The following is a 23,452-nucleotide window of genomic DNA, read 5'->3' as shown; positions in this document are numbered from 1 at the left end:
TGTGGAATCCCGTTTGGGAGGGCAGATGTGAGTGCTGCAGTGTGAGAGAGCTACGGATGAGTGCGGGAGCGTGTGTGCTCAGCAGGGTGATTCCTCTCAGCCTAAGCAATGGTCTCTGATTACCCGCAGGCTGTTGCTGCTCTGGATCTGTCAGCAAAGTATGATCCCAGACTTCTTTTGCATATGCAGAGGACTAGGTCCAAGCCTTTTAAGAAGGGGACACCTAGAGAAAGCCAATGGTTTTGCTGTGGGCCCAAGCACTTCTCCTGCTGCTCTCACTGCAGATGAGGCTGAGCAGCCCAGTCCTCAGGCAGGTACCTAGGACCAGGCTCCGAAGAAGGCAAGAGATGTGAGTCCAGACATCTTCCAATATAATATGGGAAGAGCTGGGTCTGACACTGTTCTCTAGTTTGCACACCTACTGCTTTCAAAAAGGCTATATTTGACCCTCCCCAGGAGAAGACTATGGGATGCCCATCACTGGCTTGCTCCTTACTCCCCGAAAGAACCCAATTCTCCCAAAAATGACTTTACAAGAAGAGTTCCATGGGTGAGGACACTTGTGTTCAGAAGGGCATTACAGAACCCTAGGTGCTCCACATGATGACCCAGGGAGGTGAGGCTAGAGTAAGGAGTGGGTACTGTAGGGCAGTGAAGGAGAAGTTGAAACTGGCTTTGAGAAGGAGCAAGCTTGTGAGTGCTGAGGAGGGATGGTTGGAGAAAGAGCTTCAGGGATGAGATGGTCTGTGAAAGTCAGCCTGGTTGCAAAAGCTCTTTGTAAGTATAACAGGGCTTAAGTTCACCATTTCAATGCTTTGGCTCCATGTCAGAGTAACTTCTGATGTGCACACACATGTACTCACACCTCTGTTCTGTTATCTCACCAGGTAAAGCAAAGAAATGCAGTATTTAATTTCGCCATCATTCCCACTTCCATCCTGCATGTGATTTTGATGGCTTTTGAATTTAACAGTACTCTGAAAGCAAATAGTTCCACTTTTTGTACTAAGGTAGAGATTGCCAGGCCTGGAGAGTTTTGTCCATGATGCAGGTCACTAGAAAGGGTTAATCAGCCAAGGGTACAAATTGTTTAAGAGAAGGAGTGCGGGAGTGAAACAATAAGAGAATTGGACTCAATTTCGTTGCATTCTCCCCCACACTCCTTTTGGAGGGTGTTTCAGGGACAGGCTGTGAGGACTGCACACTATCTAATCTGCATGTATAATGTAAATATGCACATTTTTGTTTGCTCTCTCCATCTGCAGGGAACTTGCTGGCATCAGAACAGCCATGTGGTCTCACAGCAAAGTTTCCTTGTAAAAGGAAAGGAGAAGAATTAACAAGGCTGCTTGCCCTCTGCCTCCTGACTTCTGTGCAAAGGGGTGTGCAAAGCCTGTCCTGCTCAAACCTTCACATGTTTGATCCTTGGTCTCAGGACCTGGTTAGAAAAAGCTGAACTGGGCTCCTTACAGGGATCTGGTTCGTTGACTGAGCTGGAAAATTAGCATGGAGGGAAGAGAAGAAGTTGCACTTGGCCAACATTAAATGATCATTTAAGCCAATTTCGCTAGCAAAGCAGAGAGTTTAAAAATAATTAATATTTAGGATAGGATAAATAATTTTAATCTTTGGAACAGACAGAATTAAATGGAAGCAAATTCAAGAATGCTAAGCTTTTCAGCATGAGGAAATCAAAATGTTTCATCCGAGCTGTCAAAATAAAGCATCTAGGCTGTATGTTTTGCAGGTTTTTTTCCTGTTTGCATTTGAAGCAAGTTGAGTAATTTGCAGATTGACTAAAGTAGCCTGATTCTGCATTTTTGCCTAAAAAAAAAAAAGAGCAATTTTCGTCAAGAGCTGTTACCCAGCTCCATTGTGGCCTCCTGAACAATGCTCATTACATAGCTGGGAAGCAGCAGCAGCAGCTGGAGTTGCTTGCCCTGCTATCTATAGCTTGCAGCGCTTGAAGTCCTGGTTGCCCTATAAATTGTCTATCTCCCAACTGGCTGAAATATCTCACTTTGTTCTGCAAAACGTTTTGGACTTAGGTCACCTCAAATCAGGGAGAGGTGTTACTGCACAGAAACTAAGAGTGAAGAAGCATAGAAGTTCAGACAAAGTTACCAGGATCTAGTGAAATGTTGCTTCGTAATGTCTTTCAAGAACATGACTGAGTCAGAAGGGGTTTTAATCTATTTTCCTTATTGTTCCACTGCAAGCGTGTGTATTTGTGTGACGTATTTTATGTGTATGTGGTTGTTACAGTATAAATATTAATAGCACAAGGGTGAGGATACATGTGGCCCTCAAATGAGGTTATATAAACACACAGCTGCTGTGCTATTTGTAAATTTATAAATACACGTTTTCATCAAGAGTGTGAAAGTCAAGTAAGCATGCAGAGAGAGCTGCACAAGACACCTATAGGGATTTACATGGTGCTACTTTAAATCCCAGTCCCATTGAGGTCAGCTGGAGTTGCGTCACTAAATTCAGTGGGATCAGGACTTGGCACAGTGCTCTTCCTGTGATTTCCCTGGATAAAGCAGATCAAGCTACAGGAAAAACAAAGGTCACGCTCCTGTTGCAATAGCAAAAGTGCCAATCGGCTTGCTGACACCCGAACCCAATGGGGATGCTGCTGCAGCATGACACCCCACAGATGAGAGCCTCCATCCTTGTCTCCTATGGATTCTGCTGCTGATGGGAAAACAGGATCTGGATAGAGCAGTGAACAAGGAGGAAAGGAGCCTCCCTGCATTCCCCCTATGCACTGAGCTCTGCTAGAGAGGGGCAGTGGTGGTGCATCAGCAAGGCCAAAAAAAGAGCATCTCTTGTGTGTTTGAAAAGGTGATATGTTGACAATGTGCAGGCCAGATCTGTGGGCTGCCACAGTCCCATTTGTGCAGCTTTAGCAGCTGCTTACGTTTAGAGTCTCCCTAGGGAGGTTTTGTAGTCACTGTCAGACTACATTCGGGATGACAGGAGCTGATGAGTCTAAGGTTTTAGCCCATGGACAAGGTGGAGCATGAAAGCAGATGAGTCAGAGACAGGAAGGTTTCAGGCACAAACAGGAATCATTTGACCTATGAAATGGATTAAGAAATCTTTAAAACCTTGTTTTCAGGGACTCTTAAATTGTGAGGTGTAATATTATGTTTTTCCCACTGCAGAAGATGATGCTCAGACCCCAATGACAAGTCTAGGATCATTATTTAGGCTCACAGAATTACTTTGGTCATGACCGTAACCTTTGAATCAGAGGCATCTTCCCAAGAGGCTTTTTCTCAGCCTGCTGCACTAGAGCAAGTCCATGCCCAACTCTGACAAAAACCTGGACATGCGGGTATTTGTTTGAACTTTTTCCATGTTCTGTATCCCCCCAGGTTTGGCTGAAGTGACCAAGGAGAAGCTCATGAGAAGCTATTCTATAGCCTTCCGTAGTTAACCTGCTTCATAGGAAGGGTGTTGTACAAAAGTCTCTGATTTTATTTTGTTCTGTAGGGTCACTGGTGATTTAATAATTGGGCCAAAATGTAGCCATGTGGTAACCCTGCCCTGGGAGTACACTCTTCATGATGAGCACCAAAGGCCAGGATTCCTGCTTTCCAGTTTTTATGCTAAGCTGCCTGATTCAGTATAAGGCTGGCTCAGAATCCCTGTGTACCCAGTGAAGAGTAACAGGCATTTCCCGCTGGTAATTCAGACCCTAGGTGAGCTAAGGAAAGTGGGTTGAATCCAAGTTTCCTTCTACCTTTGACCAGGAAAACTGATTTTCTCCTGGTCTAACTTTATCATCAATGGAGGACAACATCTGAGGGAGGTATGATGCAACAGGTTGGGTTTTAAGCTTGCATTAGAGTGCACTGCGCTCTCACCTCCTTCTGCAGACAACACCTTATACTGAAATGAGATTAAGAGCTTTTCAGTTAATTGAATTTTTGGTTCACTAGCAAGAAAACTTCTTTTCCGTATTGTTTTTGACCAGTTATTTTCAAGACAAAAGTAAAGAGGAAAAAAAACCCCTCTTGGTTTGAGCAAAACACTTCTTTTGTCCCTTTATAAGAAGTAACAGCTGGGTTTTGAGCACACCTTTCAAAATAAAAGGGAAAGCAATTTGTAACCAAACTAAATATACAAAGGAAAGATCAAAATATTTTGTTTGAAAGCAGCAAAATGAAACATTTAGCTTTGAATAACAACTTCAATGTCAAAATGAAGTTTCTAAATTCCCCCTCCAGCCTCTGAGAGGGATTCAGTGAAGCAAATATAAATCTGCAAAAGAGTTGCTGTTACCAAATCTGCATTGCCCACTGAAAGAAAATAATCCCAAACTGTCTTTCTGATCTAAAAATGATTCTACAAATGCAAGAGATCAGCAGCTGTTTCTCGGACACAGTGCAGCGCTGTTTTAGCTGAAGTTTCGGCAAGGCACCGCTAGGCTTTACAGCAACATCTTTGTTCAGTGATCACAAATCCCTTGTAAATTGGTACATAAAAATGTCCTGCTAGTGCCATCATAGACATAAGACATTCACCTCATCCAGACCGCAGCATGAGAGCAACCTGGGGCTTAATTTATCATACCTTTCTTTAAGTGATTTTGTATTTTTTCCACCCGGCAGCCTGGCTTTTGCTATATTTAGCTTCAATCTAGGGAGAAGGGCTGAAGGGAGTGATACAAATTTTATGGGAATGCTTTGTATTTTATCCCAAGCATTTCTTCTTTATGCAAAGTAAGACTAAAAGAAGGGAGTTAGGGGGAATAGTGGTTTCTCAAGCTAGCACAGTTGTGCAAATGGAGGATCCACTTGGGTTTTGCAGAGGAAGACTGCAGATGAGTTAAGAAAGGCATGGCAGATGCTGGTCTCCCAGTCTGCAGGGTGGAGGGAGGCTGAGAAAAGCCTGGAGATGGAGACTTCAACTGACCTATTGGCACACAGGGGAAAAAAGCTAATCTCTCAGTACGCTCCAACTTGTGCATCATCACAGACACCTCACATTGCCTTGCCTAGATCGGGATTTAAGAGCACATGAAGGAAAGGAGCTGCTGCCTGAACCCAAGCCAGCTGATCCACAGGTGATTGAATGATGCCAGCAGAACCGCTTTTGTCATCTGCCTCATCACCCTCCACACCGTTCTTCAGCTGTGTACTTAGCTCAGCTGGATGGCCAGGCCTGACGTGCTGGCTACATCATTATCCAGACAGGGATTTTCAAAGCTACTTGAAATGCCCGTGATTGTGCACGCCTTAGGTGGCAATTTGCTGGCTGGATCCCCACGTTGCAGTCAGCAGGACAGCAGGCAACCGGTGGAGACAGCAGCTCACCTTGGGCAGGAGAGGGGTGTGAGTGTGTGCATAATCCGCCTTTGCTTTCTGATTGGGTTTCTCCCTTCTCTGCTGAAGAGCAGCCTGTGGCAAAACAGGGCTGCTAAACCCTTTCCTTTATGCCTCTCTGAATACATTTGATAAAGGAGATAATTTGTCTCCTTGCAGAAGAACTCAAGAATTTCAGGGGTCAAAATCTTTGCCTCGTTGAACATCTGAAATGTTTTTTGAGCCATGAGGTTAGGGATGTAAAGAGGACTGTGTGTTACCACTGAAGTTATTCGGGACTTACATCATTGCAACTGAATACATTGCACTGGTATTTCTTCCTCTACGCAGTCTGCAGGGAGATGTCGTTGTACATCGGCCACCAGCTTTTGTACATGGTGCTCATCTGATGTGTGAGTGGTGCGCTCTGGTTGGGGTTGTGCTGGTGTAAACTGTGGCCTGACTTTAGTGCTTCTGTTTGGATAAGAATCCCCTCTGATTTTTTCAGGCATACTCTGTATAGATTAATCAAAGGGCCCCAGCTGCTGTCCCTCTGATGCATGCACTTTTCACTTTGATTTTCCTCTCCTGTCACACATAGAGCTGCCAAGCATCCAGGCTGTATGATTGCATATTCCCCACATCCCTTCATGATGGATATTAATCTGTTCAGCTGTATTTCGTTCTGATTTCCTTCAGCAAGCATTGGGCTGGAGCACAGAAGAAGATGAAAGGAGGCATCACAAAAAGTCAGGCATGACCCCTGGAAACAGTAGGGGTCCAGCAAAGGTGGGGCTGTGGTTCCACCAAAACTGTATCCTGGGATAGGCTGGAAGTGATGTGTGAGAGATAGATATGGGTACACTCAGCCTGATAAGGGAGGGAAAGCTTTTTCCCCAAAGGATAACTTATGTTGGTGACACATAAAAAGAACCTACACAGAGTAAGTGAATTTGCTAATTATTCTAGTTATTTTGTTTGACTCTTATTATGTGCTTCCAGCAAAATAAACTGTTTTTCATCCCCTCCCTAATAAGTGAGCAATGGAGTAATTACCTGAAATATTATACTTCAATAGGAAAGCCACCAACCCTATCAAAGCTAGAAGAGACTATAGGGTACTGCTGAATCCCACTGTTCTCCCTGCAATATTTGTCTATTGTGTAATTCCACATCTATTACACCTGCTATTCACTGTCTTTGAAACAACAATGTCTGTCTTTATACATCACTTTTCCACCACAGATCTCAAAGTACTTCACAAAAGCAAGTGTCATTATTATCATTTTATGGATGAGAAATCGACACCAGGAGGTTAACTGTGATCAGACTATCCTACATTTACTCTTCTACCAACAGACCATCCATCCACGATGCAGATCAAATTTCTCTCCTTCATTCCTGGATCGCTCTCTCTTCCCTGTTCATCCCAATAGAATCCAAAAGTTTATGCAGTGGTTTAAATTTATGTGGAGTTATTGACACTGTGTTCTGTTCTTTGTCTCCCTGTGGTTCCTGGAAATTTGCTATTTCTGTCTGCTTTAGAAAGAACACAGATAATTTCTTTTGCTATGAGCACAGATTACAAAACCAGATCTGGTTCATGTATCTCACAAACTCTGAAGGAGCCTGGCTTTGGGAATCCAGTTAAGACTGTTGGCAGGATAAAGGATAATTACAATATTCATTATTTTAGACTCCAGTTTCCACTCCCGCATTGCACCTGGCTGCATAGTGTGAAATGCTGGTGTCTCTTTATACTGCAGCCTTGCTGGCCCACCCCTGTTCCACAATGCTTGTGGCTGTGTTTATAAATTCAGAGAAACTGTATGTTAAACAGTAGCCCCTGCCTGACCTTTTCCACCCAGCATCAGTTGTGGCAAGGAGAGAAAATGAATCTTTACCTCTGAATGATGAACTGTTTACAAATAGGGCTTGTAATGGCAGTGCTGACAGACTTTCATTTATAGCAGCTTCAGTAGGATGAGGATAGGATATTTAATGGGACAGAAGAGAGCAACAATAGAAAAGAGGAAAAGAAAGGAACAGTATTTATCTCTGAGGTGTTCCCCCAGCAAAACCAATTACTAGTCCTGTTCTTCTGAAGGATGCGAAATGGCTAGTAAAATATCAAGCAATGGAGCAGAAGATGCGTTTGTCACACCTGAATTTCCCTTTGGGATTTGGGTAGGACATCAAAGACAGAACAGATGAAAGGACATAATTCAGTTGGTCACAGTAGATTTGCAGATGCTTATTTGTGCCAGAACCTTCACCCTCTGAGTCCCTTTTCTGTTAGTGCAATGCACGCTTTGATGGAAGCAGGATAAACTCAGAACATCTTCATCAGAAGACCATTAAAATAGCTGCACAAGGGCAGCCATCTCAAGGGGTCTAAAAAAAAAGGCATAAGAATAGGGCAAGAATTAATGTTGCTTTCCTCACATATTCCTGGATTCCATATGGGTTTGCCTTTCACTGCTCTAGTTCTCCTGTTGCACTCCCCATGCACGAATGCTTCTGAGTGCACATCATGATACCGTACGGGCATTTGCATCTAAATCTTGAGTCTGAACAATGAGCCACATTGCGTCCCTGCAAACCAGCGTCAAAGCCACTTGGATCACAAATAAGAGATGACTACACACAGGCTTTAGAGTAAATTCTTAAGAAGACAATAGTTACAGACATGGAAGTAAACGTAAAATGGGATAAAATGTTAGATAGGTTTACCAAAGACACAGAGAGTGCCAGACTAACTCGATATCTTGCTTTGATAAAGTAATTGATTTTCTAAACAAAGGAAATGCAGTAGATTTCATCTATGTGGATATCAGTAAAGCATTAGATACGGTGCTGCATGAGAAATTATTAGTTTTGTTGGCAAACACAGAGTTTAGCACAGGAACTGCAAGAGGCAAACAAGGAAACATCTGAAGGGGAAGCAACAATAGGTTTGTTTAAAGGTAGAAGCATCAGGTGGAAAGAAGGGTAGCAATGGAAGTTCTAAAGGAGCTTCCTGAAGTCTGATCTGGCTTAAACTGTCATGAATAATCTGTGTTTAAAAATTGCCTATAACATTTGTACCTGCAAGTACAAACCTGGAAAACATTGCAAATGGGAAAAGGGGTTGGAATATTGTAAGAGGATTTAGAATAACATAGTCCAGGATGGGATCTTCTAGTATAGACTACTATGTCATGTATTTAGGTAACAGTAGCAATATTTTTTACTATAATCCATGGACCTGTCACTTGGGAATGATATAAAAGAAGAAAAACATAGGTGTAAGAATTGATGACAAGATATCTATGACCCAACAATATGATGTCACCATTTAAAAAGTCAATGTGGGGTTTGAGCATTAGCAGCTGTTTATTGTTCTACTTGAAACATAAAGGTACTGATGTCCAGGTTTGATGGGATGGGCTTTAAGCAACCTGCTCTAGTGGAAAGTGTCCATGCCCATGGCAGGGGACTTGAAACTAAATGATCTTTAAGGTCTCTTCCAATCCAAACCATTCTATGACTCTACTGTGTAACGTCAGATCTCCTGATCTGGAGCCCCATGGTCAAGAGCAGTGGATTCAAGGTGGAGCAGCTGTAGAACAGGACAGTGTGATTAAGAGAACGGAGAGCTAGTCCTGCCAGATGAATTAGGAAGACCTGCCTTGTACAGCCTAAAAGTTTCAAGACTGATGTAACTATATAGTGCTGTAAACACCAGGAGAGGGCAAAAGCGCTTTAACCTACGGGACAAGAAGATACCCGTTGGTAAAAGATACTCATAAACCCATTCAGCTTAGGTTTCAGAGGACAATCTCATTCCACCAGAATACTGCATTCAGTTAGGAGAGATGCTTTTAAAAAAACCTGCTGATTTAAAGATGGAAAGGGAATGGCTGTGGCAGAGCTGTTTTGGGGAGATTTGAACAGCACATGCCCAAAATGTTCAGTCTCCAGCACTGTTTTTTAGTCCCTTTTTAATCAGCACAGAGAAATGAAATCATAAAACAGTATGAATAAGGAAACAAACAGCCAGTCTCCTGGTTATAGGTTCTATCAGTCTCCTGCTGGTGCCTTAGCTCAGAATTATTTGTGTTCAATCTGACTGTCTCATATCTTACCAGTTCGAGTCGATTTCTAGCACATATTTTTTGCGTTGCAGTTAGGTACATTTAGCTCAGACTGAAATACAATAGTCACAACTCCCTGATAGCTGTGAGATTCCCTTTAAAGTAGATTCCAGACATAAATCCTGCACCCCAATGGCAGGGATGTATTATTCGTTTTTTAAAATGACCTTGCTTTTCATTCAGACCCCAGTGATCAATCTGAATTGTATGGATCCAATGAAATGTAGTTAGCTGATGAGGGCAGAGACATTATTTTTTCTTCCCTAGGCATAACCTGCAGCCTTGGTTGTAGTGGGCTAGTTGGCACTGATAGAGTGATCTCTGCATTGGTAAAACAGATTGACATGATGGGCATGAGCAGTTTATGCTGGAGGCTGGAGGCAGGGATGCAGGAGTTTACAAGCAAATCGGTTTAAGTACAGATTATTCTGGTTTTGAGAACGGCAGCAGGGTGCTCCGAAGTCTCATGTTGCTGCAGCTGTTTAGCCATTAGTTGAAAAGTAAAAGGTAAGAAAAAGGCATAATCTCTGAATAGCAAGGAAATATCTCAAAATGTGATAAAAAACCCCAACGTTAAAGGGCTTATTTTTTGAGTGGTAGGTGACAAGAGGTGAGATTGGCATCAGCAAGATGAATAGGGATGACTACATAAAGTAGACTCAAAGAATACGCTCTCTACACTAATCCATAAAACATCAATTCAACACCCTGGACTGGGAATCCATGTAGTAGACACAATAATGCAGAGCGAGCAGTGTGAATGCAAAAATCGAGTTACAACCAAGTAGAGTTAAATCAGGAGGGTCTGTTGCGAGGTTACAAACTGCACGACTGTGAGAGATTACACACTGCTCAGCCCTGTGGGGCTTTGTCCCTGCTTTATACATCAACAGATCAAGACATTGCAGTAATGTCAACACAGCTGTATTTTGGAGCAACTTCAGCCTTTCATCAGGGAAGGCGTAAACTTCTCTATTCACAGTCCCTGCTACGGAACTTTGAAGTCATTTAAAGATTAGCTAATGAGATGTTCTTTCTATCAAGCACTCCTTAAGCTTGGCCATTAGCAGCAAATTGGCTGTGAATAGTGTCAGATCACCTTTCATTCTGAAAGACAGCTTACAGGTGAAGGACTTCCTGAACTAGAGGTGATATCCTTATATTTAATCATCCCTTACAGAACTTTCTCTTTTCTTACTTATCAAGACACCTTTTAAACCTATCTGGGTTTATCTATAAAATCCCATGGCAAGGGGTTCAAAAACGCATCCTGATGCGTGTTTTGAATCTGTCATCAACTGTATTTATTTGATAGCCCCTCATTCTGACTGAAACAGTCAGTGCATGATAATTCCCTGTTTATATTTTCTATGGTGAAATAACAGCAGAAGGAAACAATCTCCTTGTGCATCCGTAAGTATCTAATTTTGACCACTACTGACTCTGGTTTTGAGGGCATGTCAGGCAGTGGGTCACAAATATCCCTTTGCTGCACAGCTGGAACAGTGGGATGGCAGAAATTACATCATAATGACCCTAATGCTTTCTGCCCTTTTTCTCTTTCCTCCATTTCCCAGACTTACTCTGAGACTGATCTGTCTTACAATGCCTGTATAACTTGCAGGTGTTTCATGTCAAGAGTTATTTCTGACCACACTGTCTGAAGCTCCCATTATATAGGGAACAAGGCATATGCACAAGAAATCTGTATTGTTTAACTCAAGATCACAATAAAAGGAGCTTAAATTTCACTGATTTGTTGACAATGTCATAACCTGTCTAAGAATAGCATCATAGCACAGTCATAGCAGCTTAGCTAATTGAAATCCATTTTGGTGAAACTACAAGGGAATTTGGCCTCTTGTTTTACAGCACTAACTTAATTTACTATGTTCCACAGTAAGGATCAATAAACAAACAAACAAACAAAAAGCTTTTGAGTTTATTTAGCAGAGAAAGAATTACAACTTGGAGGATAATGTCTCCCTATTTTATAATACCTTTGGCAATAATATATTGAAATTGTTATGAAGCCATGATCATATCAGAGATGTTAGGCAAAGGAAAAACAGAACAAAAGTCAGTTTTACATGCATTCCTTCACATGAGAGACAAAGCAATCAATCCTCATAAATAATATACAAAATCCCTTGAATAGCTCAAAATTCGATACACTTACTAGAATGTGACTTGAGCTCTGGGAACTATGTATAGAGAACATAGGTGGAGAGAATGATCCAAGATCCATCATTTCAAGAATTCTTATATAAGAAATAGTCATTAAAGATCCCATCAGATTGTATTGGAGGGAAGGGATTTAACACACTACAGGGACCCCACTCTTTGCTGTCATGCTGGTCAGCTGTGTTTGTTGGAAGTTTACTAAGCTTCATGTAAGGCAGATAGAATTGGATGATGTGGGCAAAACTGGGGATTAGACATAAAATTTATGAGGCTGCTTGGGCAAAGAAGATAGTAAACCCTTTGTAGTCATTTATAATATCATTTTTCACTGGTTTAGATAACATGTGTCCTAATAAGATCATATTCAAAGATCATTTCCTAAACATAAGGCCCACTTTTTTGTCTTTCAGGCATGTTTATATCCTGGTGCCCCACTGTGAAAGTGCTATGGAACAAGTTCTCAGCATCAAAATTAAGTTGGTTTATGCAAATAAGGGCTACCGAAATATCAGACCTCTTAGTGATCATATCTGGAGGACATTACATGCAAAATGAGTTAAATGAAGACCACATATGGTGCTGATCCAAAGCAGAGCTGTTTCAGAGCATTTTGTAACTTCACCAGCCTTATCTGTGCAGTTAGTAGATATGATGCACATGAGAGACAGACCTGTTGTTATTGCTTTCACAAAGGCTGACTCTGGTCTCAAAGTGATACAAATCCTCATCTTTTGGGGGAAGGACTCCATTAAAGTTGCTGGAGACACCCAGCTATTGCATGAGGATCGCAGGCTCAGCCCCAATTTGAAGGTCCCTTTAAGAACTAGTACACCAAAGCTTTAGCTTCTAGGTCCTGATGCAAACTTGCTTTGAACATGGATATTTTCACAGAAAAATTTTGGGTTTATTTGGGATGTTTCTCGTTTTGCAAGTAAAAATCACCAAGGGACATTCCTGGTAGTAACTCATGTACCTTGATACTGTGCAGTATGGAAAAATCCATGTACTCTCTAGGATACATCTCTGTATCATCAAAACCCATTATGTGCATGTTTTGCCTCCAAACATCTGCTGTTTGTTGATATTCCACTAATCTTGAGTCAAGAGACCCACAAATTCTTTTGGTGGTTCTTCTTCCTTCCTCACACCCCTGGAGTCACCATTCTGCCTTTCCTCACCTAAACCTCCTCCAAAATTACTTCTCTTGCACAGGCAGAGGAGAGTAAAAATGCCAGTCAGCACTGCACCAAAAGTAAGGCTTTATGCAGGCCATGGGGCTGAGACAGCCATCGAACCGATGGGTTCTTTTATGAACTGCAATGTATTTATTAAATAAACTCAGGGAAAACTGCATCTTATGCTGAGCATATAACTATTACAACAGTTTGTCTCATAAGAAGATTGTTAGTCAGAAGGGAAAGAGAAATTGTTGGGTTTTTATATGTGTAACTAACTGTGCCTGGACAGAAGGGTGCATTTGGCATCATTCGAAACACTGATGTCTCTCAATGAATGCTCCCCCTCAAGGCTGTGGGAATACCCCTCTTGGTGCAGACTGGGGAGCTAGAACAAACCTTGCATGTCACGCACAGAAGTTAATGAGTATTTCAGGCACAGATAAGCTTGTCTTGACAACGACAAGCATGTCAGAAGCTCACATTCTACATCCTGGAAACACTTAAGCAAATGAGATGATTCCTACAAAGTTCCTACCTTAGGGAGAATTGTTTTATTTTTTATTATTTTTAAATAAAAAGCTTTAAAATACAGATTCAAGAGAGCCGAGTAGAACCAATGCATCAAGAACACTGAATGCTGATTCTCCATCACAATAAAAACACCGATATGAGTGAGGGAAGGAACAAACCATACCAGCGTAACTGGACAGCCTATCTTGGAGGTTCACTTCTATGTTTAGGATTAGAGTTCCTCCGATCTTCACAGCCCATTTAATCAAGTCCAAGTGCTTCCTTTCACTGCCTGCTCTCCTAATCTATGTAAACCAGCTCAGTCAGGCATTTTTCATTGAATTAATGCATATTAATGGGCAGTAATACATTTGTACTATTGCATACATTTTGTTGAAGTACAGTTTTCCATCTAAAGCATTTTATTCACAATGCTGCACGGTAACTGCATCCACAATTGTATCTTCAGTGATTATTCATTACAGGAATAATACAGCTACGCCAAACACTGTATTTTAGTGTTTTTTTTTAAAAAAACAACAAAAAATATATGATTATATTTGTAGACTGATTATTGTCATTAAATAAAGAAAATAAGTTTCTGTTCAGCTACTGGGGAAAAGCAGTGGACAGGTAGAAATCAGGCTTCTTTCAGATACGAACAGAAATGGTTTTTAAGAAGAGATAGAAAACAGTAGATGTAGGGTTTGGACTAAGCTTGACTCCATGGTTTGGATGCAGAGATTATGAAGCACATGAAATGTAATAAATACAAATAAACATGTGCCAAGTGGTAGTATAAATTGGGCAAAACAGAAACTTAGATTAGATGACTGGAAAGTTGTCAGATAGATATCTCATTCACATTGAGGTTTTCATGTACTTACAGACCTGGCAGATCTCTCACTAGAGTCTGTCTTTAAGCTCAGATAGAATTGGGTATGAATAAGGGACAGTTGTTGTTAATGGCAGAACAGTTGCTCAGTGTAATGCAATGCATGTGTTAATCAGTAGATGTTGGACATGCTCATGCTTCCTTTGAAGCAAATACTATGTAATGGAGACCTAAGCAGATAAAGAAGGCTGTGGAAGTAAATTTGGCTTCAATTCACACTGAGTCATCTTTTCTCTGGGCTCACCTTTCTCCTCGTGCCCTGCGAGATGCCCTCATTCCGTCACGGGGTACCCTTGGGAAAACAGGCTATGCAGTGTGCTTCAGTCAATTTGCTGCCACAGTAGGAAAAACCAGAGATACAAGACACCATGTGGAACAAGGTTGATGGGATAATAACGTGTGTCCATCTTTCTCAGTGGAAAATTTCAGCATCAATTATTGTGTCGGCTGTAATTGGGTTGTCTGTTGAGGAGAGGCAGACAATGCCATTGTTCTAAAAAGGCAGGAGGCTCTGTCCTTTCCTATCATGATTCAGTATCTTCCTGAAGGGAAGAAAGGCAACTCTTAAACTTAGCTGCAACTAAACAGGCAAACCATAATTAGCTGCAGCAAAATAATTAGTAACAGAAGTACCTTGAGGCAATAAGCAATTCCAGTTACTCCTATGGAGGCATTTTGACCTCACTCAGTGCCTATTACACATAACTTTCTGGAGTCTTATTGATATCACAGTGCCAAGACCTATGGGATCTGCCAGAGTTTGTTTCCATCACTTACCAAGGTAACAGCAGTTCTACAATTGCTTAAGAGATTAATTATCTTGTCAGATAATTAGACAGCCTGTAAGGGAGGTTCCCATTTCATAACTGATTTATCGCTTCAGAAGCTTCCCAGATTTAGCTTCTTTACATGAAGACTTCCATACCAATAGAAAAGTGTTAAGATATGGTTGAGTTCAGGGGAGCTTTGGGTACCTTTAACTTACCTGTCCAGGATTTTTTCCTGATTTTTTCCTGGGTTTGTGAGGCACGTGGTATTGATGCAGTAAACCCCACATCTATTTCATTGGAGCAAAACTGTGAGTAATATATAAACTTTTAGGGCGGATGGCTATTTTCATTTTGGTGGCAGCAGAATAACATTGGCTGAATGACAAGATCAGATTTTTAAAGTGAAGTGCTGCTGCAGTGAGTGTTAAAGTTACTTGGTCACCTGCTGGTCTAATGATCAGGTCACGATTTTGGCAGACCCAAGTTGGGCTACTGCATTTTGCTGTCCAATACTGGTCTTGCAGGACTGTGAGAGGTCCTGTGTATGAAAAACACATTCAGAAGAGCTTAGATCCCATAGCAGCACTTAAAGGCAGATTTTCTAGTCTGTTTCCCCATCTAAATACTGGTGTTTTCTGGGAAGCTCATACAGACTGAGGATATAGGGCTTATTTCAAACCATTAGTCCTTCAGCATATTGTGTCTCTTCTGTGCAACAGGGAGAGATAGGATTGCCCAGTATCCTAAGGGAGGTTGGTCTTGTAGGAGACAGTGAAGTGATCCATGATGAGGTAAGTACAGAGTGAATTAACACTTTTTATGTGCACCAGCTCATATTTGTTTTCCTTGAAAGTGTTTGTGAGACTTAAAGGGCTTCTTGGGAATTTGTAACATCAAGTGTCCAAAGTTTCATTGGATATATCTGAGACAGAAGGCAGTAAACAGAAATGCCATGCACCATTTAGCTTACTCCTAATGTAGAACTTCATGTGAAAGTGTGACACACAGAACTAGGAAAGCTGGCTCTCCTGGTAAAATAAGGCAATTTTCATGGATTTTCTTAGAGGAATATGTATTACTTATACGAATATGCTAACATTTTGTTGGAGCATATGTGAAAAACCCTGTCTATTTGCCTGCCAAAGACCTTCCCAGGAAAACAGTTGTGCTAACCTGTTTAAATAAAGCATCCACCAGGATGTTATAATACTAAGTGAATGGGAAAATACATCAAGAAGAAAATCTGAGATTGCATTTTGAGTCTCTATGTGTTCTGAGGGGACATTGGTCTGGGGCAGTTTATTCCAGCCTCTAGTTAACATGAATAATTGTTTTGTTTCAGGCTAGAAACTCTCGGCTATCAATAAAATGCAGTTGGTGTAGTCAGCCTCCTGTGGGGTACTTAATGATCCATAAAACTGTTTAAAGAGAAGCTGCCAACCTGATTTTGGCCCAACCTGTGACTTTAGTTTTGATGTATCTGCATCATACACATGCTTATTTGCATTTTCTGGCTGCAAAGTGGAAACTTCAGAAAGCATAGTATTATCTTCACAAACTTCATTTGCCTCTTTTATATGAACCTGGAATTGAATATCTTATTTCACAATAAGATCACAGCTGTAACTTCCAAATCACCAGTGTCCTGTGATCCTTCTCCCAAAGCATTGGAAGACAAGGTGACTTCATTATGGAAATGATGGAGAGGGCAATGAAAATGACTGAAGAAGAAGCCTCTACCTTCAGTGCCTCTACAAATGTGCTTACTTGAAAGCATTGTTACTACTTGACTTGCCTGTATTGTGCATACATGCACCTTCTTACAGCCACACTCTGGGGACCACGTGGCAAATACGCACTGTGATTGCATTGTGTGATGGTGAAACTCCAGCATACAAGCATGAGAAGCACGGTCAGGACCCTGCTGACATTTGAGACCTTTCCACCTCAGATGTGGCAAATGGTACGGCAACACAAATAAACTTGAGAGCATCCATTTGCCTTGTCTTTGGCCTTGCTTCACCCAGCTTTGAATGTTCTCCATTGAGCCTATAGAAATGGGAGCTGACAATGCAGATTGCTACTTCCCTGTTGCTTCCCCTGCCACACTTTAGACTAGTACATCTTACTTGAAATTGTTTGCTGTCATAGCCAATCTCTTTAAGGACTCGGGGAAGAACACTTTAATTAGCCCTGATGAAGCGGCAGGAGCCAAGTGAAGCCTGGTAGCTCTTACTCTCCTTATGTTTGTATTTCCTGCCATATATACTTGCTGGCAGAATTTTAAACCTGGCTAATTACACTTTGTGGTGTCTAGACGTCTTTAGCAAGTGCTTCTCTCCTTTCCTACTTACAATTTAAACTTGCATGCTCCCCCTACTCACCCTGCACAATATCCAGATAGACACAACACAGAGCACTTGACACTCAAGGAAAAAAAAGAATGAAGACAAGCTTGGGGGAGATTGGAAACTGCACCATAAAAATCAGCCATGATGTCCCAGCTTCCCCAGTCACCAACAGATCCTTGCATCAGTTTTGCATCAGTTTTACATCTCTCCATCAGCAAGGGCTCCTTGAATCAAGTTCTAATCCTTGCCTCCCAGTCTCCCAAGGAAGGCAAGTCAGACCTTTCACTGCAGATCCAAATGAAATTTGTCAACTCATTGCCTGTTTGCTGTTAGTTTTCTTTCACACTGAAAGAGCTCAAATGATGAGGAAATTATACTGCTTCTTTTAAAGAAGCCATCACATCGTATGAGTGTGTTTGTTACTGGTAATGAGAGGATCAACTGCCCTAGGCTAAATAGTCAGGGTGGGATTGTGGGAAGAGATACATCTGCAGACACAGAGCTGTGAAAATGGCACAAGCACATCAGTAGAAAAGCTTGTGACAGAGCAGACCTGCTGCCCTCATCTCAGCATTTACCCTCCAGGAGGCATCACATTAGGGTGTTACAGAGAGCATACGGTTCAAGCACACAACCAGGAACTCTGACATGTCACTGCACACTAAAAGAGCACCTGGGGTTGTCCAGATACACTGAACCTTCACCTGCAGTCTGCTCAGCTCCCCTCACACTATGAGGTGAAGCACAGGCATGGCTTCCCTTCTACTGGTTTTCACTTGCTCTCCCTGCCCTTGTCAAACATGACAGGTTTTGTAAGCTGTATTAGAGAGCAAAATCCCTCTTCTAATTTGTCCTTCAAGAGAAAAAGCACACAGAAGCCAGATGCCCAATATATGACTTTGTTAGATACTAGGCTAAGACAGAACAGATGATCATCTGGGAAGAAATCATACTGTTGTTAATAGATCCTTCAGCAATATTAGCAGACTGCTACAGCTTATATTACTCTCTTGAATCTCAGCTGCTTTTTCCTCTGTACATGTTCTACATTCACCGTTCTCTTTCTTTTCTTACAGATAAAGCCATCATTCAGATCCTGCTCATCTGCCACTCCATTTCAGCAATTTTCCCCAACTGATGTTTCAATGATTCTCCTCCTCTTTCCTCACTTATCTAACATCCAGTTCTATACCAAGGGGAGGGAAAAATGGTTTATTTCCATGGGACCAAAAATAACTGAAACCATTAAAATTCAATTCCTTCACTGCTTTGTATCAGAAAATTTGACCCACAGCAATTAGGAGAACTTGGCAAACTAATTTTTGTAAATGGGCCAATTAGAATCTGTACAGGTATTTCTGTAGGTGAAATGCTGCTTTGCTCCTATCATGGCTGCTGCCTCAGAAGTTCATCAAGCCCAATGGTTACACATATACAGCATACATAAATTATACATAATCTCACATGAGTTAGAATATAATTATATCATGCATATATAACTGGAAGAATGTCACGCATCATGAAGCCATAGTCTGCTACAGAATGATTATCCAAACCTTTCCCCTCCAGAGAAGACAGTACATTGCCATACCTGGTCAGACGTTCAGTTAGGAGCTGAGCAGCCGTGTAACATGTCTTCCATGAGTTCTGCTCTGAAACAACTCTATTTGAAGGAAGTAAGTTAAGGCAGTTACAACTCTTGACACCAAACAACAATAGATGCATATGTTGATATAACAAACTGTGAGTGCTGTGACAAAGAAACGTTATACTTTTTGCTGAGAAGGGTTCCTTGTTTTCAATGTAGTGGGAAAGGGACAATGGGTACAAAGTGGCTTGAAAACATTCAGGAAAAAAAACATTTCAGAATGACAAGACACAGCCATGAAAACTTTCTCAACCCCCCAAATCCAATAAGCAACACAGGAAGACTTCCAGAGAGGTACCACTTGCATAATTTCTAAAGCAATTGTTGTGAATAGAGCAGAAACTTCCTCCTTACTTACCTCCATTCTCACCCTTAGTAGAACTGGCATTCCCTCAGGAAACACCAGATCAAAAACACCCCCTGCCACTTATTTATAAATACCTCCTCATTAAATACTTTGCATAATGACTGAGGAAAACAGTGGGCCCTGGGTGACTCTTCCTCTCACAACAGCTCATGGGCTTCAGCTGCAATTATTTCCAATGGTAATTGTAAAGATAACACCATTTAAAATATCTAATGTTTTATTCAATATTTCAGGTAAGTTTCAATTACTTCCAATTATAAATCAACAGCTTTCTATTTAAAACAATTATTGCCCTTTATAACCTCTTTCAAGTCAAATAAACTGTTTGCTTTTACTCATCATTGGCTTCTTCCATAGGAATTCATTCTAGGCCTTTCATTAACCCCTTATGTGCCTCCTGACTCTACAACACAATCAAGCCTCTGACAAAAAGCTGCCAGTGCAGCCCCTGAGACAATCAAAATCGATTAAACTCATTAAAACCCAATATGACTCAATTACAGGCAACAAGATACAATTGTGATTAATTGAATAGTGCTGGGGTACTTGGTACTCAGCAAAGGCCACTGGGGTGAGGATGAGCTCCATCTCTAGGAAATGAGGGTGTCACCATGAGCAGTGATTTCTTGTATAAGCACAAAGCAAGCAAGGGGAATAGTGTTACATACCATCTTAAAACAGGACCACTGTGGCATTCTTTGCTTCATTGACTTTGTGGGGAAACAGTGCTTGAAGGAAGAATCTCCCAAAGACATGCATGCAGTGATGTTAGCCTATGTGTTATTTTCCTATGTCTTTGTAGCATAAAATACAATAATACCCTGATAACAGGAATTGGCTATTCTGTGATTTTGGAAAGACAAAAGTCTGATCACAAAAGTGTTTGAACCTGTGGAAAAAAAGCCCTCCCTTTCGATATGGGACAGGAAGAAACTCCTCATTTGCAAGTTGTTGTCTCCTTGCAGTTCTTTGAAGGTGAGAATTCCCCATTCAATAGCTTTAGATAACTGTGAGAGCTAGTGGGGAATAAAAAAGTTTATTTTGTGAGATGTAGAACAGAGGCAATTTGTCCTTCATTTCACTCAATTTCTTTCTTTTTTTTTCTTTGACGAAAATTTGCCACATTTAAAACAAAGTATTTTTTAAAGTTGTTTTATTTCTAACAGAAGAAAGAAGAAAACAAACAAAAAAACCCCAAACACAAATCTTTCAAATAAACCCCACATTTTAAAAAATCTTTTTTTCCTAGTGGGATATTGCTAAAAATGATGTGTTCTTCTCTTTGGGTTTTTGGCCACACTTTCATTTAAGAAGTATTCTCTTCCCACAGATAAAAAAAGGGAAATGTGCATTAGCTTAAAAACATCCATAAAGCTTAAAAATTTTCATTTGGGATTTTTCTTTGGAAATGGAAAATTAGAGAAAATCAAAATAGGTCAGGAAAAGATTTCCATTTAGCCAAAACAGTGCTTTTGAATTAATTTATTCTCAATCAAAACATTTCACTTGGCTCTAATCACTGGTCTGAAGTCACCCTGCAGCATTCAGGAGGAGTTGATTTAGATGCTCCCATGGGTTCCCGTGAATTGGAAAAATAATCAGTCAATCATTTTCCTGCTCTCAGAGTTTTCTGTTGTCAAGTAATTCTCCAGATCATACTATCCTCTTGCGGAAACACTTTGTCTGGCTTATATTTTTACCTAGCAACAATGATTATAGTATCTGCGGCCACAGTCCAGCAAAGCACTTTACACATATTCTTTAGTTAAAACATAGTCTCCTTGATGTTAATGAGGTATTCATGTACTTAAAGTTAAGCCCAAGTTTAAGTGATTTGTTGGACCAAGTCCTAAACCCTGGAAAAGGGAAGTGCTGAGATCTGTTTTGTGGAAGTGTCCACAGCTTCTAAAGAAGTGTGGCTTGGCAGCAGTTAAAAATTGCATTGATTCAAGTAAATCAGTTTAGAAATTGATGAAGATCCACTTAACCATCTTCCTTTTAAGGCTCCTTTTTAAGTCCCCTTAAAGCTAATTTGATGAAGGGTGCTTTCCAAGCAGTTTAAGACTGGGGCTTGCTCTGACTGACCACGTTCAGCTCATGAATCATAGAATCACAGAACAGTTAGGGTTGGAAAAGACCTTAAGATCATCCAGTTCCAGCCCCCCTGCCATGGGCAGGGACACCTCACACTAAACCATGTCACCCAAGCCTCTGTCTAACCTGGCCTTGAACACTGCCAGGGATGGAGCATTCACAACCTCCCTGGGCAACCCATTCCAGTGCCTCACCACCCTCACAGTAAAGAACTTCTTCCTTATGCTGCAATGAGTAACAGCTTTTGCTGAAAATTTGTCCCTGGATACCCATATGTAATCACCTTGCTGAAGAGGAGATCTGAACAAGCAAACTTTCTGAGGTTTTATACAAATTATATACTTTATAGCAATTTTTTTTTACGTCAAAATGATCAAATTATTGTGTTCAAAGCTCTATTGAGGTGATATAACCTGGATATTACTGTAATGTACTCTGCTCCAATATTACTTACATTAAAAACCCCGTCATTATGCATAGTGGGAGGACAAAGAAGGTTCTTCCCACCTTCTTGCACCTTGTAACCTTAAGGATCCCTCTGAAAAGCAGCAGGCAGCATCAGCTGGGTAATATAAATACAGCTATACAGTGCAGTGTAGTGATATTCCTGCCTCAGGGGTTGTCAGAAAATCCCATGTGTTCGGTATAGAGGAGAAAAAAAAGATATATTTCTTGAAAGTCACCAATCACTTGCTTCAGTGTTTTCCTGCAGACCTTACACACACAAAAATGTATTTGAAATATCAATTCAAAATGCTTCAGAGACAAGTTTTCCTACTGGCAAAAGGAAGCTCGTTACTGACAGTGCTATGGGAACAAAAGTATCTGCTGAAAAGCATCAGCCAATGCCCTTCCCTTGGTCTGGGGAGCAGATAATGCAAAAGGATTGTGTAATGTGATGCAGGTCCACCTTTGGGCTAAGTGTATTAGAGGCTTGGGTGGCATCAATAAAGTACACCTAAACCAGGCCCAATTCTCACCTGTGACGCTTAACATGCTTCAGCCACCCGGATTTGGGTGGCTTCAGGTACAGGTGTAATAGGTTGCTACATGCTCTTGCTTGATCCTGACAAAACCCAATCTGTGAGTTATTCTGACGCCTGTCAGGTACAACAAAATGGCACAATACATTTTACTGTTTGCATATTAATCTCATCTTTACAGAGATAAGCAATGAAATATCAATGTCTTAAATCTCTAATTCATTGATTTCAGAATTAGTCTATTTCATCTCTGTATCTCATCACAGCCATCCAGAAACAAGAGACAAGGATAAGAAATCCATAAATACCAGTGTGTGGCTAAAGAACAGTTATTCAAGATAACACATAAATATTAAAACAAGGACAGACTAAAGTCAATATGCCCAAACATATTTTAATCACTTCATAATAAACGGATAATTTTGAGAGACTTCCTAACTCAATTATCCTTTGTTTTTTTCCATTCATTGTTTTACAAATCCTCTTCTAATTCAGGACAGAGTGGGGAAGGGTGTTGGAGCACACCAGTGCCTCTCGCTGATTCTGGCTGGGTTCAGGATATGTTGAAGTCCATTGATCAGAAGGGTCGCAGTGTATTCCAGTGCCTCTGGTTCAGTCCAGCAGAGATGCTGTGCTGACTCCTTCCTTTCGCCTCCACTGCTGCTGCTTCTCCACACCTTCCTAGAGGAGTGAGAAGGTGAATTCAGCACATCTCATCATAGCTCAGTCTGACACCTCTCACAGCTCTGCCACCACATTCCTGGGCAAAGACCAACATCCCTGGGGCAATCCATGCAACTCCATCACTAAGTTGCATCCTGCTCCTGCAGCCCTCTTCCCAGCTTGGGTAGCCATGATTTGGGCTACTGCATATTGGATCTACCTACGCACCAGCATTCCCCTCAACCCTGCTCAATACAGATGGGTTCCTTCCTGAAATATGCCTTCCTGGCAGCGCCCATTGGGAGCATCCAAATATGCAGCCATTTACAGTTTACATTAGCAATGGGGACAGATA

At 41.2% G+C, this 23,452-nt stretch overlaps 1 long non-coding RNA gene across 1 annotated transcript; it reads left to right on the top strand.

The window, feature by feature from the left end:
- The first annotated feature begins 630 nt into the window (after positions 1-630).
- Positions 631-18,471, top strand: LOC130600623 (uncharacterized). The gene is made up of 3 exons (XR_008972503.1): positions 631-693; positions 1,266-1,382; positions 18,419-18,471. It is a non-coding gene; the product is annotated as an uncharacterized LOC130600623 (long non-coding RNA).
- Positions 18,472-23,452: the final 4,981 nt, after the last annotated feature.

This window comes from Pezoporus wallicus, unplaced genomic scaffold (assembly GCF_028554395.1).
Source record: "Pezoporus wallicus isolate ANWC-B61680 ecotype Strahan unplaced genomic scaffold, APGP_CSIRO_Pwel_v1 contig_3952, whole genome shotgun sequence".
Taxonomy (NCBI): domain Eukaryota; kingdom Metazoa; phylum Chordata; class Aves; order Psittaciformes; family Psittacidae; genus Pezoporus; species Pezoporus wallicus.
This window is presented reverse-complemented; position numbering and strand designations above follow the sequence as displayed.